The sequence below is a fragment of the Pundamilia nyererei genome, unplaced genomic scaffold (assembly GCF_000239375.1).
Source record: "Pundamilia nyererei isolate P.nyererei 1_Seehausen unplaced genomic scaffold, PunNye1.0 scaffold00030, whole genome shotgun sequence".
In the NCBI taxonomy this organism is placed as follows: Eukaryota; Metazoa; Chordata; class Actinopteri; order Cichliformes; family Cichlidae; genus Pundamilia; species Pundamilia nyererei.
This window is the reverse complement of record NW_005187431.1, coordinates 4,274,413-4,282,254: the sequence shown is the minus strand read 5'-3', so window position 1 is coordinate 4,282,254 and position 7,842 is coordinate 4,274,413.

The window sequence follows — 7,842 nt, the reverse complement described above, 5'->3', positions numbered from 1 at the left end:
AAGTGTTGAAAATTTATCATTTGAAGACCTTCTTAAAGGAACTTGTACATGAAAAGAACTCACAAGGCAAAGGGCTGGCAATGAACTTGTGACGTCCAGTTTCCTATGTCTGCCCTTGTCTATTTTTTCCGGAGGGACAAATAGACAAGGACAAATGGAGTGGTGCAGCACACACACACACTCCCACCCAGAGAGAGATACACACCCATCATAATTTCCATTCTAAACATAGATAAACTCTGAGGTTCTTAGAGCACAGTTATACACAGTAAGCTGTATGAGGTCTATTATGAAACCATAGCTCTTCTTGTTCGCATGCTGTACAGAGTCACACGATGATGTGTTTCTGAATAATTTAATAACGTCTTTTCACCGGCTAACACCAGCACATCATCTGATGGATCACCAGACAAGTCTGAGGCTTATATTCGCCTATGAATCAATGTGTCAGGTGACACTGACCGATACCATACTGATATCCATTTTCTGACCTGCAGTACTATAAGTATTTAAGAGTCAAAGTTACTTTCAGCAACCTGAGGTGACCTGTAGATAAATCATTACTCAGTCATACCAAAGTGTCTACGTGGCACTAACAGATCTGACCTGTTATTTGTGCTGGCAGAAATAGAGCCAAGAACCAATAATTGGGCCTGTGCAGGTATAAAGTTTGAGTTTATTGATATAATGGCTTAGTTTTATTGCCTCTGAAGACTGTAATTAAAATAAAAGTGAGCGTAAACTTTAGATTTTAAGGCGCAACACCTCAATTTCTATTCTTACGCCCATGCAGCTGGACCTTGGCCTGTAGCTTTTTGATTATGTCTGTGTTATTGAAGTTATCATATATAACGCCTGAGTCCTCTGCAGCCGTTTTTGTTTCTCTGTATATGAATTTATGATATGTTCCTGTAAATCAGTGTCAAAACTACAGATTAAACCCAGCACAAACACTACACTATATCTGCAGTTACAATTCTAATAGCTGTTAGCTGAAATTTAGCATCAGGATCTGGAGACATTTCAAAATGAGCAACTATCCTCTTACCTGACGGTTAATTTGACTTCACAAAGGACAGTTCTTCATTTAGAAATTGCTCTCATTTGTTTTTTCACAGGTGTTTAATGCCTAATCTTAGCTGTGTGTTTATGTATTTATCTACAAACAGAAGCTACTTAGCTTAGCTTAGCTTAGCAAGACCTGGGGGAAACAGCTAGCCTAGCTTTTGCTACTAGCCAGTAACAACAATATGAGGACATAAGGGTGAATATGAGTTCAATTATCAAATTAAACCATGAGCATGAAGTCCTGTATTATGCCCAAATTCAAATTCTCCTATTAATTATGTACTTTTATTCCCTGTCCTATTAATGACTTATTTCTATGTTTGTTTATTCTTTGCAGCTGACTTTCTAATTCAATAAAATCATAGCCTCAGTCATTAACACATTCTACATATGAATGTGTACAAACCTGTACAAAAGTCTAGAGCCAGTGCTCATTTCTTTATATTTTGCAAGGAAAACAGGAAAACAGCAAATAGATGCAGACAGCACACAATGCTGAAATATACCAAGTATCATACTGATTATGTTTTTATCAGTGGTATAAAAATGCATTTACAAATTATTTGATTAATAAATCAGTTAGCTATGCAGTGTTATTCCACTTGTACTAAATACCTTATGTTTTCCCACCATATTTGTGCTGCTGCTGTTGTCACCTTTTATTTTTGAGCTGGCTGTGGCTCCTTTTTATGGTGTGCAGGTGAGTTTGCTGTTGCTGTTGTCTTCTCGGCTTTCTCACAGTTCTCATCTTTGCATTCTTTCCCCTCAGAGGTCCCTGGAAATCCCTGGAGTTTTTCCTGCTATCTGATATATTCATCAAAATACAGCACTGTGTGCAGACACATCACTGCTGACATTAAAAACACAACCTGTGTTACAGATATCTCCCGATGTATGTTTTTATTATTGCTCTATGGTCTTTTAGAGTATTTTGATCCCGTCTACTTTCCTTGAGAACTGTATGGATCTCGCTGCGCAGAAAACTTACTGGAGATGATGCGAACTCTCCTGCTCATGGATGAGAACCTGATCTTTCCTGAACTGTTCTCTCAAGTCTGAACTTTTCTCTGGCTCATTGAGTTTGCATCGCAATATTTTGTGTGTCAGTACAGTATGTGAGAGTTCAACGGAGAAAGTTGAAATCTCCTCCCCCAGCTTATAGTCCCTCTTTTTCAGGTCAGTTAAAAGGCTTTAAGAAATACAAATTCAGCATATTAGCATGGCATCATATGATCAGTGTGTGATTATACCAGTGAAGTTCTATGTAGTTCTTCCTAACACAATCGCCTTACATTAGCCAGTCTGTGGCTTACAAAATTCCCAGCTCAGAAACAAATGCAAGTCCCATTTAGCTGAGTTTCAAAGAATTCCTATCTGACCATTTCCAAAAAACAGATCCATCCAGTGTGTTTTCAGAAACAGAAATTCAGTTTTCATCATGCGGCTGATGATGAAATGCCTTTTTTCTTTTACAAAATCCATTTTCAATGCATATAAAGATCTGTTACAATCTAGGGCAGCTTTCCAGCCTTCTGTGAATGAGGGCACTCTGAGCAAAGCATTTACACACTAAGGCCAAGGTCTGCTAGGCCCTGATCAAGTGCTGGAACTCACATAAATTACTGCAGCTAAACTGGCCATTGTTCAGTCAGTCTGCATAGGCCTGCATCTCATTCTATGAGGGACTTTCTAGTATAGTTTTGCTTCCTGTGAAGGACTTCTCAAGGCAGCTGTTATCACTACAGCAACATCTGACTGTTCCCTGAATAAAAAACTGAATCAAACAGATGCTTTATTTAATTGCTGATGGGCTGTGTGGCATTGAACATAAATGTAAATCAGCTCACAGTTTGACAAGACTATTAATTTAGTCTTCTCCTTGGGGCTTTCCCAGTGGTATCGTGGCAATAAACTGCATAACTGTGGTCCATATGTGTTTACAAAGGCTAAACCGACAGGTGTGCGCTGTGAGGTAGAGTAGGAAGGACAGCTTAGTAATAAGTCCATCTGTGAATTCACATCAAATTTATCTTGCTGCCAGCGTCTGTAGGAATTTAGTGAGCTTTTGATCACAAATCTTTTCAGTGTCATTCACACAAAGCCAGCTTCAGCTTTTTGACATTAATTAAGACCAAGTGTGGCTGTAGACGGGCAGGATAGTTGTCCAAAGACATTCAGTTAGTCGGGTTAGGTTAACTGATTATTCTGAATTACCCATAGGTGTGAACATGAGTGTAAATAGCTGTATGTCTCTCAATGTTGGCCATGTTTCGGACTAGAAACCTGTCCAGGGCGTACTCTGCCTCTCACCCTGTGGCAGCTGAACTCCACCCCCACCCCAACACTAAAAGCAAAAGAGAATGATGGATGGATGGATGGATGGACGTGTCTGTAGACTTAGGCTTATGTGAAACCAGGAATATTGGATAATATCAGAAACAGAGTTCACAAATTAAATGTCTGGATCATTTTTAACTGGGATTTACATTTGAAAGACAACACTCCCTCTTAGCCATCCTGAGTATGCCAGCAAGGAAGTGTGCCACATCATCAACTGTCCCCTGCCACACAATCTTTGTTGAAAGTTGCCAAACATCCAGTGGTTAAGTAAAATGGCATGAGTCAAGATTTTTTCAACATCATTACTGTCACAGAGGCTTGCACAAAGGAAGATAATTCAAGGTTTACTTACTGACCAGAAATGTAACAATGCCACATGTGTTTAACCAACGCATGCTTTTCTGCTGGGAGTTAATGGAGTTCTGCTTTTGGACAGAAGCTGTTTAATTACCCTGTACTTCACAACTCCTTCTGCAGAACCTGCAGCAGAAGTAAAGAGGTCTTTCAACCATACCAAATAAACAAACTGGTCACAAATTAAGATGCTTTTTGTCTAACTAGAAACAGGGTTTTCTGATTACCTAGACATGACCATTGATATCAACAAAGCTCGTTTGCACATGTTGTTACAAGATTTGCATCTCTGAACCCAAAGGCAGCGCATCAGGACAGGAGTGCATCTAGGGGCATGCATCATAGATTTGTCCCTGAGGGTCACTCTGTTAGTGCTAGGCTCTGCTGTAATATCATAAGGCATCCAAGGCAGAGCATTCAGTGCAAAAGACCTGACATCAGTCATGTGCCATTGTGGAAACTGCGCACCAATGTTTGCCAGCTCAGAGTTTGTTTACCATAATAACATAATCGTTGTCCCCAGTGGACCTACATACCAGATTTATCTCACTACAGCTTTGTTTCCTTCCCATCCACCCATCTATCAATCCATCTGTCCTGTTTCTTCCAGGGTCGGGGGGGCTAGATCAGGTCGCTGTCACTGTTGCGATGCAGTGAAGGAGATCCAGAAATGATCTTTAAGGGGAGACTGGCCAGATATAGATGAGGATGCTTATCTGCTCTGGGCAACTTTTGTAACTGTGCACATACACAACGCAAGATCGTTCAAGCCTGTTTTTGGTGGCGAGACGAGGATTTGGGCAGGTAGATGCACTGCCAACGTAAACACAGTGACATCACCAAACTGGGTTAAATGTCATGTTGTTATTAAAGGCCAGTCTTCCCTGATAACAGCAAGTAAAGTTCAATGTTCTGTCGCTCTGAGCCACAGCATCAAGATGAATGGACTTTGACACGGTCACCTCAGTGTCTTTGTACACATGGATTGTGTCTGCATTAGAAGTCGGGGTCACTACAGAGACATTAGCTCACTTGTCTGTGAACTTTACTGTATGTATTGATTTCTTAAAATGAGGTAAATGCAATGCATGACATACCAAACAAACAAACAAACAAGACAAAAATTAAGATTCAGAGTACCCAGACATGACCAGTGATATAACTAAGGCCTGCTCAGTCTTGCATAGGGTTAGGGTTAGGCCTACTTTACTGGCAAACAACGCAATAAGTACATAATACAATAAGTACACCCCATGATTCAGTACCTTGTTGAGCCAACTTTAGCAGTAACAACTTGAAGTAATTATTTTTGCATGACTGTATCAGTCTTTCACGTCGTTGTGGAGGAATTTGGTCGACTCTGTGACTACAAAGTGCCCGGTAACCATAGTTGCAAAACAAGCGGAAATCATTACCCCTCCACTACTGTGTTTGACAGTTAGTATGAAGTGTTTGTCCTGATAGGCAGTGTTTGCTTTCAGAGAAAAGAGGCTTTTCTCCTGGCAACCCATCAAATAAACCATCCTGTCTAATTGTGCTGTCATTTTTTTCCAGTTTCTCTGAGCATTGTGTAATGTAACCTTAGGGTGATTTTACTGGGATCTCCAGTCCTGAGAAGATTATTAGACGTCTTGAATGTTTTCCACTGTTGAATATTTGTTCTCACTATATAATGATGGACGCCAAACTGTTTGAAAATGGCTTCATGACTCTTTCCAAGACTGATGAGCAACAAAACTGGATTCTTTAAGGTCGTTGCTGATGTCTTCCCTTGTTGGTATTGCGTTAACACAAAACTTCTGCTTTTATAGAAAGAAGTCCATTTGATTAGCAGCGCTTGGCAGCTATTTACTCTTTTAATTCCTACCAAAGCAGTAACAGAGTGCTCTGATTTTGCATTTTGGTCTAATTTTTGTTAAATAAATAAGGAAACAGCGTAATATGTCTTATGTTGTTGTTCATCTAACGTTGTATTTACCAGATTTTAAGACCAAATTATTTTTATGAAGGCCTGGCGCGTAAGGTCTGTCTGTACTACCCAAGTTCAGACATCTTAACATTGATAAAATGAGCCAATTTAATCTGCAATGAGTTTTGTATCAAAATAACAAAGCAGAGTAAACACAGGTATGTTCAGGTGTAGGTGGTATCTTTTGATGCAAGTCACTACAGGCAAGGTACGTAATACATTTTCATTACTACCTTTGAGCCTTTGAGGATTACGCAATCATAAAAATATGCTTACTGAGAACTACTAACAGTAATCTCCTTTGGCCCAAAACACTGACAACCGATTCAAACTTATTTGAAAGCGAATGACCTTTCAAATAAGTTTGAGCACATGACACCTACCCTTTCCCCTGTTACTCCCCTCACGTGGTTTGATGCCCATTTCTGCCTGTGTGAGTGTACTCTCCTCCCTCCTAAGTTTCCATCCCACCTACAGTTATGCACACCCCGCTGTTTGGTTGACGCATGCAAAGTTCAGCGTGTTAAATGGACTCTGAATTCACGGCAGTGCAATCAGATTTTCATGCTGTGTTTGGCAACAAACACACACACACAGTCATACTCTCCCCTCAGGCACACATTGCACAACACACGACACATATGGACTGATAACTACATAGTGTTTGACAACTCCATATGGGCTTTGTGCTGCAAGCGTTCATACAGCTTTTATTCTATGCATGTAATAAGTGGTTTCTAATTATCATGCACAAAAACGGATCAAGGGCAATTTGGGGTCCATTATCTTGCCCAAAGATGCCTAATCTCATTCTACCTCTTGAGCCACAGCCATTGTACCCTATCCACTCATACACAGAATAGTAATCACATGTGCCACCGTGACGTTTAGTCTACATTACAGTGACTTCAGCAGCACCAGCATCTCAGAATTCCAGTACAAAGAGTGCAGTTTTCCTCACACACACACACACACACACACACACACACACACACACACACACACACACACACACACACACACACACACAACTGTGCCCTTATAAACATATACATGTGCCAAACATGTGCCAAGCTACGTGCGACTGTCTGGTTCAAGCTTTTCCAGTGTAACTCTGTCTCTGCTTGCACTCACTGAACAAGATTACAAACAAAGCACCCCAAGTGAAATCCAAGCATCATCTCTTTTTTTTTCCTCTGCTGAAGTACATTTAATTACTCTGGATCCTTCTTCGGTAGCTGTGCTAAAAGAAATGGTTTGAGTAAGGCGATCCATGGGAAAGTGATGTGTTGGTTACAGTTAGGTCTCCTGAGATACGAAATGCAGAGTACACTCTTTGTCTCGCTGCAACAACACACAAAACAGTGTACTTTGTAATCAGTTAGGACAGTTTGTCGTTTGTCTTAGCCCTACTTTAAGAGTGGCACATTTAAACGGGATAAGAGCGTGTGGAAAAGTTTGTGCCCAGCTAAGATGCTCAAACGACTGAAATGTTGCACATTGCGATGCAGGCGATTGAAACTCAAGAACTGTGTGAAAGCAAAGAGTCCATTAACTTCATTTGTAAGAGGAAATCATTATTTCCATTTTTAGGAATCATCCAGTTTCATAACAAGTTTCTGCAGCAACTGGTTGATCTTTGCAAAAGTCGTTGCATCAGATCTTTTAGTAATATTGAAATGAGGTTAAGGGGAACAGCATTTTGATACCAAACAATTATTTGCAATTAATGTGGTGTGCAAAGGGAAGGGCTTGCTAAAGCATTCTTGATATATTTTCATTTCTTTCCCGTAAGCATCCCATACATTTACCAGCAATCCCTATGTTTGGCCATAAATTCTTATCTAATCTGCAGCATGTTGACACATATTGATCTGCCTGCACCATTACAGATTTGCACCTCATGTGCAAATGGTCTAAACTTGACTGCACACTTGGCAAGGTTAGGGTTCACAAACCAAAGGTTTGATCAGGCAAAGGGAGAGTCTCCTTTTAAAGGGTGTGTGCAAACAAATATTGCTTAGTGCGAAGATAAAGAGGAGGGCAAGTATTTGTGTGTGTGTGTGTGTGTGTGTGTGTGTGTGTGTGTGTGTGTGTGTGTGTGTGTGTGT